Here is a 13,114-nt window from a genome sequence, read left to right on the forward strand (position 1 = left end):
CAGAATAAGGGGAAATAGCAGGTTGACGAGGAAATCTCAGGGGAGGGGTATTTATTTATCTGTTTATTTACTTATTTTTTGGTTACATGCAGGTTTCCAGATGGTTTCTTCAATGCCATCTCTCACCAGAACATTCCATGAATAAACATTAGGTTATACCCCTGGGCCATCTGTAATGGTCATGTTATTCTGTTCAGTGACATGCCCATGGGATTGTACCCTGGCCACAATGGGAGTTGGTATATTGAGATGCATTGAATCCATTTATAGCGTTCATTCTCCTTTTCTAAATGTATTCTCACTGGATGAGTGTTCCTAGCTGTGAGTACTCTTGGGTCAGCTTAATTACCAAAAAAAAAAAAAAAAAAAAAAAAAAGAATTATGGTTTCACCATAAAGTGACCTTGCAAGAAATATCGGTGCAGCTCAATGTCAAATTCTGCTTGGAGTTTCAAATATATTCTTGACATATTTTGCTTAGCAGTTTATTTGCCTTCTCATCGCGGCTGTTCTCCCTGAGTAATGGCACAGAACTCTGTAAATAGAAGCCAATAATGGGGAGTGACTCAAAAGTCTGGCTATTTTCATTAGTACACTATTTTGGGGTGAATAGTCCACATTTTACATTCTCATGCTCGCAGCACTGCACTTAAGTCTGAATTTTTCCCCCCTTGGGTTCCAGAGAATATTTTGGAAATGATTGGCAGAAAATAGACTTAGCAAAACAGTGCTATCAATTTTCATGCCGAAGAGTTTAGAGGGAATGATGGCATCTTATACTTAACAATGAACATACAAGGATTTCTAAAAGTTGGCAAACTGTAAGAAAAACACATTTAGAAAATTGTGCTATGATTTAGTGTTCTGGCTCTACAGTTGATTCAGTTGTGTGTGTGTGTGTGTGTGTGTGTGTGTGTTTAATTTTTGTTTTTATTTTCCTCTAAATGTTTAAAATGAAATTTAAAGCACAGTTGATCTTGGCTTGGATAGGCAGACTTGATATTAACTGGGGATTTAGTTAATATCCAAGGGCTGATCTACTTCTGATGGTGGGACCCAAATAGCTCCCTTGGAAGTTTCCAGAGAGGCTGACTAGTCTTTTTAAATCCCTCTTCCTGCCTTCCTGTTGGTTTCTACCTTCTTTAGATGCATGCTAATTTGCCACATAGAATTCTGATTTTCTGGAATTGTTTCCTCAATGTATATGGGGAAAACAAAATGTAATAAAAATCCTTGATTTCCAAATCTTGAGTGTTTCATATTAGATTTTTGGAGGAGAAATCATCTTTTTTTTAAAAATTTTTTTAACGTTTATTTATTTTTGAGACAGAGAGAGACAGAGCATGAATGGGGGAGGGTCAGAGAGAGGGAGACACAGAATCTGAAACAGGCTCCAGGCTCTGAGCTGTCAGCACAGAGCCCGATGCGGGGCTCGAACTCACAGACCATGAGATCATGACCTGAGCTGAAGTCGGACGCTTAACCGACTGAGCCACCCAGGCGCCCCAAGGAGAAATCATCTTAATTTATTTCTATTTTAATAATCTCTATGGATGGCTCAATAATTGAATGTAAGCTATTTAATGCCCCTTTCTAATATCCTATTCATTAAACCCATTCTATGGGGTGCCTGGGTTAAGCTCAGGCTCAGTGGGTTCAGCATCCAACTTCGGTTCAGGTCATGGTCCCGTGGTTTGTGAATTTGAGCCCCGTGTAGGGCTCTGTGCTGACAATTCAGAGCCTGGAGCCTGCTTTGGATTCTGTGACTCCCTCTCCTTCTGCGCCCCTGCCCCCACTTGTGCTCTCTCTCCCTCAAAAATAAGAAAATAAGCTTTAAACCTCAAAAATATTGAGTCGGTGGTCTACGATTCCCCATTCAAAACTTCCATAAAGCAGAAAAATAAATATCCTCATTGTTATTACAAACAAACAGACAAAACCAATGACAACAACAAAATAATTTTACTCTTATTTCTGGGATGCTATATTGGCCCTTTGCATGGGTTTTATTTATTAGACATATTCTAATAATCTTTGTTACTTAAAGGTGGATGAAAGAACTTCATTACTTTCACCTCTTTGGCTCTACCTCTTGCCATACAACCATTTGCAGTGTCAAAAACAAAGTATGCACCCCGAATTCCAACTAAAGTCAATTGTTTGACTACTCAGCATCCCTGATAGGATGGGAAGTCTTATACAAGAGATTCGTTTCAGAACGAAGTACCAGGAAAATTTTGCTTCCCTCCAGCAATGGTATGTTTTCTCCTCTTAGACAATAAGAACCATGCCATTGAACACATTGTCCTTTGTGCTTAGCTGCCAGGAAGCTCAGAGCCAAACATGTATAGCCCAATTTTTATGGCTATATAACATCCTATCACCCACATATCTGGGTCCCTCCTTTCTCCTTGATATTGATCTTCAATCCTGACTTTAGTTTATAAAATATGACATTATTTAAAAATTGTAGAACTATGTATAGTCTTTCTGAAATTATTACGGCATAAAGTAGGTTATATATAAACCAATAAGTCCATGATTTGAAAAACAATGCATTTTGGCAGGGAGATCACTTTGTGAATGGTCTTTCGGTTCCTAACCCGACCCGCTGCAGCCTATTTCATTTTAGGGCACATTTTGTGTGCATTTACCACGCGCCAGACAGATGTGCTCCTGGTAGGGAGGTTTACAAGTGTTAACGGGGCTCAGTGTCTCAAGGGAGGCTTGAGAAGACACAAATACAAATAATGCAAAACAAAACGAAATAGGTGTTCAGTAGCAAGAAAAACAACTTGATGTAGGGGTACAGGGGAAGGACCAATTCATGTTGCAAGAGCTTAAAGGATAAAGAGATTTTTCAAAGGCTAAAACTGAGGGTAATTCATTTCCAGCCAGAGGCTGCATGAAGAAAGCATCATGTTGCTACATTACGGTGAGAAACGACAAAGTGATGCTGCTGCAAAACATTGTTTTGTTTTGTCTTTCAGTTTATTTATTCATTTATTCGGGGACAGAGAGGATCCCAAGCAGGCTCTGTGTCGTCTGCAGAGCCCGAGACAGGACCGGATTCCATCTGCCTGACCACGGGATCATGACCTGAGGGGAAACCAAGAGTCAGATGCCTAATGGACTGAGCCACCCAGGTGCCCCGGTAGATCATTGTTAATAAGTAAGAGATTATTGTTAATATCTCTCCCCAAGCAAGACAGCTTTATCTAGAGGCGAATAAACTTTTTTGAAAGGGACTTTTGGGAATTTAACTAAACCAAACCTTATTACACGCATTTCAACTTAAAAATTATAGTTCTCCTTTTCTTTTCTTTAATACAGGTTTTTAAACAATTGAAGGATAATTGACATACAGTATTGCGTTAGATCAGGTGTGCTACATAGTGATTTGACAATTACATACTTTATGAAATGCTCATCTTGTGAAGGATAGTTACTGTCACCATTCAAAGTTACTGCAGTGTTACTGCGTATATTCCATGTGCTGTACTTTTCATCCTTGTGACTTATTTATTTTATAACTGGAAGTTTGTATCTCTTAATCCCCTTCACCTATTTTGCCCATCTCCCCAATCCCCCCCCCCCCCACCCCGCTGGCAACCACCAGTTCATTCTCTGTGTTTATGAGTCTGTTTCTGTTAGTTTGGTTGGTTGATTTTTTTTTTTTAATTTTTTTTCAATGTTTATTTTTGAGAGACAGAGAGAGACAGAGTGTGAGTGAGGGGTTGGGGGAGAGAGTGGGAGACACAGAATCTGAAGCAGGCTTCAGGTTCTGAGCTGTCAGCACAGAGCCCGATGCAGGGCTCGAACCCACAAACCGTGAGATCATGACTTGAGCCAAAGTCGGACGCTTAACCGACTTAGCCACCCAGGCGCCTTAGCTGATTGTTTTAGTTTAGATTCCACATGTAAGTAAAATCATATGGTATTTGCCTTTCCCTGCCTGACTGATTTCACTCAGCATAATACCCTCTAGGTCCATCCATGTTATCACAAATGGCAAGATCTCCCTCTCTTTTATGGCTGACTAATATTCGATTATATACATATACAATATTTTCTTAAAAAAATCATCAACACTTAGGTTGCTTCCATATCTTAGCTGTTGTAAATAGTGCTATAATAAACAGAGGAGTGCCTATATCTTTTTGAATTAGTGTTATTATTTCCTTTGGGGTAAACACCCAGAAATGGAATAATTGATCATAGGGTATTTCAATTTTTAATTTTTTGAGGAACCTCCATACTGTTTTCCACAGTGGCTGCACCAGTCTACATTCCCACCAACAGTGCACAAGTGTCCTTTTTTCTCCACATCCTTGCCATTTCTTATTTTATTTTATTTTATTTTATTTTATTTTATTTTATTTTTTTGCTGCTAGCCAATCTGACAGGTGTGAGGTGATATCTCATCGTAGTTTTGATTTACGTTTCCCTGATGGTGAGTGATGTAGAGCGTCTCTTCGTGGGTCTGGTGGCCATCTGGATGTCTTCTTGGGAAAAATGTGCTTTTTCTTTTCCTTGGTAGGAAAGTCTCACTGGGATTTCTCTAATGCCTCTCGGTCACGATTGGGGCTATTTCGGAATTGCCAGTCATAATGAAGAGTGGGAGTGACAGAGGAAAGGAGAAGATGCCACAGGAAGAAAAGGGAAGGGAAAAAAGATGACCGGCATTCGCTGTGTTTTCCTAAGGCATGGAGAGTGCATGAGGATATAGACCATGTGGAAGTGCTCCCAGCGAAGAGTTTCTCGGGATGAGGTCAGAGTGAAACAGAGAAGGGTGAAGCGAGTGTGGCACGGAAGGGTGTTACTGGGGGGATGATCAGGCCAGAGTGTTTTGCTGTCAGGCTAGAATGCGGTGGTGATCTGATGGGGAGCACGATTTGGTACAACGAAGCCATCAAGCGTGGTGATGTGTGTTGTGTAGACCTGGGGCGGGGGGGGGGGGGGGGGGGGGGTGGAGCCGCTGGGGACACAGGTGGCCAGGTGGGAGGAGTCACCGCGTACCCTGGGGCCTGCCTACATTGCTGTTGGATTTCCACTGCACCACCCTGAACTGTTTGACTTTGGGAGTTAATTTAAAACATCAAGAAGAACCGCCTGAGCAGAACCAGAGGGAAATTTCGTAAACAGCAAAGGCAGTGATTCCTACTGGCTGTGTGCTTTTGGAAACAATTTACACAAGGGCTGATTTCGACATGCACTAATATATACAGTCTAGCTGGCGTTTTATATGGAAACTTTAATAAAATGGTTCTAATTGGTGCTTAATTTACATAGATTAGAGAGTTCCACTGGTCCACATATGAGGGCTTAGGGATTTGGGGTCATTTAATGGAGATGCCAGTTTGATTTAGATAAATAACCAGTTTTAGGGAATCCTGGCAAAGTTTGCCTCATACAAACAAGATGGTTTTTAAATTTGTTTTCTCTTTTTAAAGTTTCTACTTAAACAGTGATATCATTGCAAAGGCTTGGAGACAACTTAAATGTCCATCAATAAGAAACAGATTGTATAAAGTATGTCTATCCATAAAATTAAATAGGCATCAGTAAAATGATGAGGCAGGCAATGATAAGACACACTACCTAAAAATGTATGTTTAAGCTCAGAAATAAGATGTAAAACAATGTGCAAACATTTGTTTACGAACCTTTGTGTTTTAAAAAAGAGAGGGGGTCCTATATATACATATCTCTGTGTATGCCTAGTGTTTCTCTGGAAGACCACAGAAGAAACTAGTGACAGTGGTTGGCCTTGGGGAGGGAATATAGGGGATCGGGGGTATAAGAAGACTTAGATTTTCACTGTGTTTCTTTTCAAACTAGACAGTCTCGCCTTGAGTTTCTTTTGCTCTTGTCCAGTGGCATGAACTTTCCATCTCTTTCCACGAGAATCCCTGTTGTCAATATCAGGTAGGAAAGCTTTGATTTTCCAGTCCTAGCCTATGTGGATTTATCCCAGATTCCTCCACAGCCTGGGTCAATGCAGGGACTGGCCTTGGTGTGAAGCTGTTATTATTTTCTTTGTTGTTGTTGTTACAGCCTCTTCTTCATTTAAAAAAACATTTTTTTTTAACACTTATTTATTTTTTAGAGACAGAGAGAGACAGAGCATGAGCAGGGGAGGGGCAGAGAGAGAGAGAGAGACACAGAATCCAAAGCAGGCTCCAGCCTCCGAGGCATCAGCACAGAGCCTGACGCAGGGCTCGGACTCACGAACCACGAGATCACGACCTGAGCCAAAGCCGGACGCTTAACCGACAGAGCCACCCAGGCGCCCCTACAGGCTCTCCTTCAGACAGATGAATAAGAACTCCCTCCTTCTGTGCAGAGGTAGCATATAGAACGGAGTGCGATGGATCTCAGTCACCACTTATCCCTGTGGTTAGCTTAGGTACCGTTGTGCAGTCTGTATACTGCACAACCATTTGCGATGGTTCTAAACTGGGTCAGCTTGCTGGTGAATTTCAACCCCTCCCTTGGCACATCGCTAACAGAAAGCTCAAGCTCTAGGTAGATCATTATACATGCCCTACTTTTCCACTTCTCCTTACAGTCTTCAGAGTGACCAAGTCCAAGGAACTAGGGTAAGGCACTCTGTGGCTAATGATAAGAGTGTCAGAGAGAAGTATCTACGAAAGACTTTCAAAGAATAAAGACAAGGCAATTCCCTCTGCATGATGGTGGTTGCACGTGGAGTAGCTTAGGTCAGTGGTTCTCACCTGGGTGCTTCTAAGAGAACTTTGGTAATGTCTGGAGACATTTTTGGTTTTCCCAGCCGGAGCGGTGGTGTTACTGGCATCCGGTGGATGGAGGCCAGGGCTGCCGCTGACCACCCTTATGCAAAGGACAATACGCCCTGACAAAGAATCACCTAGCCCCCAGTGTCAGCAGCGCAGGCATTGAGAAATCTGGTCATATGCTGTGGCGACAAATAACTTGAAAAAATCCCAGTGGCCTCGTGCAACAAGTCCCTCGTCCCTCGTGCTCTATGTCCCGCACGGGTTGGCATCGCAGTCCTGCCCAGCCACCTCCCATCAGAAAGTCTGACTGAGGAGAGAGATTGATTGCCCAGTGGTCCCCTGGCATTACTGTGACGGGGAAGGGAACTTGGTGGGTCGCACAGTAGATTTTCAAGCTTCTGTCCAGATCGGCCCCTGTCTTTTCCAATCGCATTCCCTTGGCCATACTCTAGCCTGTGGCCACGCCTAAATTCAATGCAGGCGGGAAACGTATTTCCGTCTCGTACCCAGAAGGAGGAGAGAGGGGGAATGATTGTGACCTGCCTTAATGACTACCACGCTGACGGTGACGGCGGTGTGAGCGTTCAAGGAAGGTTTCTGTTCTTGTTATCTATCACTGCTTGACACGCCGCCCCAAACTTAGGGGCCGAGGACAACAATCATCGAATTTGCTCACGAAGCTGCAATCTGGATGGGGCTGGATGGGAACAGCTCATCTCTACACCGTGTGGCATCTTCCGGGGCAGCGTGCACACGGGGGGCCAGAATCATCCGAAAGCCCGATCACTCGCATGTCTGGCAGCTGGTGCTGGCGGTGGACTGAGACCTCAGCTGTGACTGTCAGCTGGACCACCTACACATGGCCTCTACATGTGGCTGTTTGGCGTCCTCGCAACACGGTGGCTGGGTTCCAAGGCAGAAAGTCAATGCCGCCAATTTCTTAAAGCCTGAGTCTGGAAACTGGCACCGTGTCACCACAACCGTCGAGGAGTTGCAGAGCCCAAATATAAGGGGAAGGAATACAGACCACGACCCAGTAGGACGAAGGTCACAGAATCCAGGGGCCCTGTTGGAACGCTGCTTCCGAGGCCAGTGATGGGGCTGAAGAAATGGCAAGACTTCTTTAGCTGCGGTCTGGGGAGTGAACATTCTGGGCAAAGCAAATAGCATGAGCCCAGGCACATCAGAGCTGAATTTATTTCAGTTTTTCAGCAGGCCCCCGCTTCACAGCTACTCACTCTTAGTGCTGACATCAACCTCAGAAAAATGTCTTGACCCAGCTATACCATATATACTTAAAAACCTTGTGTTTCACGAATGTGAATTGCAATCTGGGTTTATTCTGATTTAATTGTCCGAAAGGAGACATCATTCATTTTCATGCAAATTAAATTATTAAAAAAAAAAAAAAAGACTACCCAAATTATCTGCTAAATGTCTGTTTCTGTAATAATAGTTGGGTGTACCTCAGTTGGGGATTTAGTATATTAGTGGCCTTTACTAAGCTTTGGATTCATTTTGCTTTGAACTTGATGGTTCAATTTGGACTTCAAAGCAGGCTGGACTTGACCGGAAGCACTTTCTTTGGGAATAAGATGTGCTGGGGTGGAGAGACGGCATAAAAGGGTCACAATGTATTTTGATTTTGGGAAGGACTACCGATATCCACGCGTGTTCCTGTCTTCCCGGAGTCCATCCTAACAGCATTGTTCAGAGAATCACAGAATTTTCTAGCCGAGAGCATCTTTCAAGGTCATCTAAGATGAACTTCCCAATTTTGCCTCTGAGGACACCGGGCCTGAAAGAGGCAAAGTGACCTGGAGCTTCAACTCACTCTCGTGCAGTGAGAGGAACGGCAGCTGATGCAAACGGAGGGGACCCTCTGATAAACCACAGGGAATCGAACGTTGCCCCCTGCGTTCACGCCGAGGGAGAAACAGCTTCTTCGCTTCGGCTGCACTGGCTTCTCCTGTGACCTCTGTGCTAGTCCTTGGCTGCATCTACTCCGCGTCCCCAGGCCTGGAACATTCCATCTGGCTTCTGATTAGGCACTGGCAGCTGCCTTTCTCCTCATCCTTTGTTCTCGCTCTTTTGAATCCAAGGGGGAGCTGCTCCACTGATAGCATTTGAATCCAGCTCATGAAAAATTCTATAACAAGTGTACTTAACAGTTTGATCTCTGGCTTCTCCCGCACATTTGCCCTTTATACCCTGAGAGCCATAAGCTTCATTTCCTTGGAGCAGATTGCAGTTTCAATAGGAAGGAAATAACTGTGTGCCTTTCAAGCTGAGTCCAGTTCTGACGGGGACCAAACAACGCTTAATCCCCAGCGACTGTGGAAACTCAGGCCCCAGATCGGGCAGTGGAAATCTCTCTCCTGGAGCCCAGCTCAGAGGGTGTGATGCTGGAAAATCCCTGATCTGGGTTCGAAACCCAGCCCCGCCATTTACTCGCTGTGTGATCTGAGCAAGGTGCTTAGACTGTGAAGACTCAGTTTCCCCTTAGGAAACACTAGGAAACACAGTTTCCCCTTAGGAAATTAGGAGAACACTAATCAGTACCCAACTCCAAGAGTTGTTCAATCATTCAACTAAATACATGTGAGCGTATCCTTGTATGTCCAACTCGTGCAGTTCGTTGAGTGAGAAAGATGAACGTGAATCAAATAATCACAGGTAAGTATAAAATTGAAAATAAATCAATCCACAGGCCTTAAGCTCCTAGATCAGGACTTTCTGGACAAAGAGGTATTCTGTAGCCTCTGCACCACACTCTTTCCATGACAAAGAAGCTTGGGAAAGACTTCCCTGGGGGAGGGACGCTGGAGCCAAGATTACAGAATGATTACCGGGAAGGTTATCAGGCAAAGGGTAGCACAGAGCGATTTAGGGCAGGAGAGCCTACATTGGACAGAAGCTTTCCCATAGACTACCTGGGACGGAGTGAGGCTTTGGATGCTGGGGTCAGATCCCTTACCTGCCTCTTAGGCCGTAGGAATGTGGGCTTGACCCGGGCTTGTTTTAGGTAATTGCAAGAACAGATCTGCAGTTTCAAAGATCAGTCTGGCTCTAGTGGCGCTTAATTCTTGGCCTTTAAAGTGAAGCTTCAGAATAATACCGCCCCCGCCCCCACCACCGAGATTCCCAGGTAGTGGGTTGCCAGTGGATCCCAGTAGATGACAGTGTATGCCAGGGTTGGGATTCACCCTGAGAGGAGGCTGTAGTCAAGGCGGGGAAGAAAAATTGCAGACCCACTAAAGCAGCCCAGAGGAGAAACGATGGAGCAGGTTCACAGCAGAGGCAGGGGGACTCTGGGTCTAGGGCACTGGTTCTCAAACTGTGCTGGACTTCCAACACATCCCCCCCTCCCCCCCCACCCCCAACCCCTCCACCCCACCCACCCCCCCCTCCCGCCGCACCTTGGAGGGCTGGTTAGAATGCAGATTTCTGGGCCTTTTGATTCAGGAGCTCTGGGGTGGGGTCTGGGAATTGGCCATTCTGACAAGTTCCCTGGATATGCTAATGTTGCCGGTTTGGAGAATCACTGATCAGGAGAAAAGCTGTCAGATTTGGTAGATAAAATTAACAGGATTTGGTGGTAGATCGTGTACACAGCTAAGGGGAAAGGAGGACTCAGGAACTCCTTTCTGTTTTCCGAATTTTGCAATGGAATGTACTGCTCAGTCCCTCGCTGGTATTCAGGGAACAGGTGATCAGACCAGAGAGGACCAGGAATTCGGTGCTGCCTGTGTATTTGAATGTGCCTTTGAAAGAACTAAGTGGAGAGACATACATATGGAAATTGAAGGGAAGGGAAGTGATTCTTTGAAGATATAAATTGGGGGGTCATGTTGGGTATAAATGTTTATGGAAGCCTAGGACTTAGCCATGGGATAATTCGATTCTCTTCCTTTCTTTTGTTTTTCTCCTCAGTTTGAAAGTTCTGGCTTTCCTTTTTACTGGCCTTTCCCAAGTGCCATAATCCCTCCCAGCCTCCGTGCTTTCTTACCTGCTGTTCCTTCTGTTCGGGAGAAGGCTTCCTCTCCCCGCTTCCATAATTTAGCTCCTTTTCCTCCTTTGGATTCCACCTCTCAGGCTTGGTCCTGTGTGGCATTAACGACCGGCTACCTTGGTTTCCTTCTATCGCATAAGTCAGAGTTGGGGGCTGTGTGTTTACCTGTGTGATTATTTGCTAAACAGCCATCTCTACCACTAGATTCCCAGAGACCACCGTTGCTACCCGAGGGCTTAGCTCCATACCTTACACTTAACGAAAACCCTCGGAGACCCTTGTTAAGTGTCCAGCAGGACAGTCACAGATGGCAGTTACTTAAGCCCTGGCGATTTCTCAGCAAAGAGGGAGAAGCGGTTGGTTTCCTGAAGATGTTGGTGTTCAGCGACGAGATGAAGTTTTGCAGGACTCTGGGTGTGTGACCCGGCAAGTGCGCCATCTGGTGGACGCGAGTGATGCAACACTAAGATCCCACAGACCAGGCTCAGCGTTGCTCCAAGAGCGTTGCTCTGGGAGGAAAGACTCATTTCTTATACTTAAAAAGTAAGAGTAAGTAAATTTTATGGGAGGAAAGGTAGACTCTCTGAGAGACCTAGTTGGAGAAAAGTGGATATTTATTGAAAATAGTGTTGAGTTTTCAAAGTAAAGAAGCATCGCCATGGAGAGGGGCTCATTGAAAGGACTCAGTGTGAAATAAGAAGTTATAGATCTCCACCCGAAGGCAGAATCACAAAAACAAAAACAAAACAAAACAAAACAAAACAAACAAACAAACAAACAAACAAAACAGGAGCAGGCATATGGCCGGGCTTCTCAGACTGATTTGCATTTTGGAACTGGCCAGTCAGTGAGGATATCGCTCATCGCTAGCCATTTGGCTGGTAACCCCTGCAGGGTCAGGCGTGGGCATCGGTGCCTTTCTCCCCTGCTGCTCCATCATTGGGGGTCTCCTCCTGCAAGGCACAAGGTGTCACTAACTGGTTATGGCAGTAACTGGGGCTATGCGATATGACATGTGGGGGTCTGAGAGTGTACTCATGATTTTTCTTTGTTTCTAATGTATAATGGGGAAGAAGTGTAGCTTCTAAATTCCGGAATAGACCATGAAAACCTACCATGTGCCACAGCCTATGGAATGGAATTTACTAGAGGTAGCTCTCCTGTGCTTCTAGTTCAACTATTCTTGCCACCACCAGTAGACTCACTGAAGGACATGAAACCAAATGTCAGTCTCTTCCCTGAATATGATGTCCCTACTAGATGAGAGCCTTTGTTTCTGGCTACTTCATAGACCCCTGCCCAGGTTGCATATTGTTTGCTCAAGAGTCTGGTGTCCTCTCTTCTTTCATACAGATACGGTCATTGTTGGGGGTCGCACAGGACAGGACATTAATCACTGTATTAGCTAAAGTGGCTTGATTCGACTAGGCTTAAATCATAAGGGAATTTATTCCTTATAAACTGGAAACTCCAACATTAAGATGGCTTTCAGGTGAGGGTTGATCTGGTGGTTCAATGATGCCAAAAACCCTGTTTATTTTTTTTCCACTTCACTGCATACAGTCTTGGCTTCATCCTAAGGTTGCTGTCCCTTTAGCCCCTTCCCCAGGCCTCCTTGTATCCTTTTGCCTAAAAACACATCAGGTTTTCCTCCATTGCTTCTTTCAAGAGCTCTGAGACACTGATGAGTCAAGGCCAATGCTCGTAATTGTCTGTTTTTCAAGCCCATTACCCCAGAAACTGGGTGATAGTTTTTCCCTTCTCTAAAATGTGCTCCCAGGGACTGAGTGCCATTGCTTTTTTGCACACAGAAGGCCAGTGAATAGAGTGGATGCTGGAATTCTCCAGAATCTCTGACGTGGAGGCATCTGATAGGACCAGGGGAATAGATAGGCATTGCATGTAATAACTCATGCAGGTGTTTGTTTAAATTAACTTGGCTTGCTCAAGATGGAGGCTCGTTTATTTTAATGCAATGTAACAATAATCATTGTTGCAATAAAACAAATACCACAAAAAGCACAAATCTTAAGCGTAGAACCTGATGAGCTTTACCAATGTGCACATCTATGTTACTACCACCCAGATGAGATAGAGAGCATTTCTAGCACCTCAGAAAGCTCCCTATGCCCCTTCCTGGTCAGAACATTCCCAAGGTGTTTACTTTTGAAGAGAATTATAACTGTTTCAAACCCAAAGCATGCAGAACAACAAAATGTACCCCAATACATGCATCATCCTTATACTTATCACTAAGGCCCTGTGATTATAAAGATTTTGCCACACAATATTCACGGATTCCCCTTTCTTTTATGTGTGTGTGTTAAGTATTTTAAACAAATCCC

At 44.4% G+C, this 13,114-nt stretch overlaps 1 long non-coding RNA gene across 2 annotated transcripts; it reads right to left on the reverse strand.

Moving 5' to 3' along the window:
• Nucleotides 1-2,990: 2,990 nt before the first annotated feature.
• LOC132663909 (uncharacterized) lies at nucleotides 2,991-11,131 on the reverse strand. 2 transcript variants are annotated; one of them, XR_014136013.1, is made up of 3 exons: nucleotides 11,018-11,131; nucleotides 10,767-10,860; nucleotides 2,991-3,098 (listed from the first exon to the last, which is right to left on the reverse strand). It is a non-coding gene; the product is annotated as an uncharacterized LOC132663909 (long non-coding RNA). The 2 variants fall into 2 exon arrangements; XR_009603318.3 differs by having other exon boundaries at nucleotides 10,767-10,897.
• Nucleotides 11,132-13,114: the final 1,983 nt, after the last annotated feature.

This window comes from Panthera onca, chromosome D4 (genome assembly GCF_046562875.1).
Source record: "Panthera onca isolate mPanOnc1 chromosome D4, mPanOnc1 haplotype 2, whole genome shotgun sequence".
NCBI lineage: Eukaryota > Metazoa > Chordata > Mammalia > Carnivora > Felidae > Panthera > Panthera onca.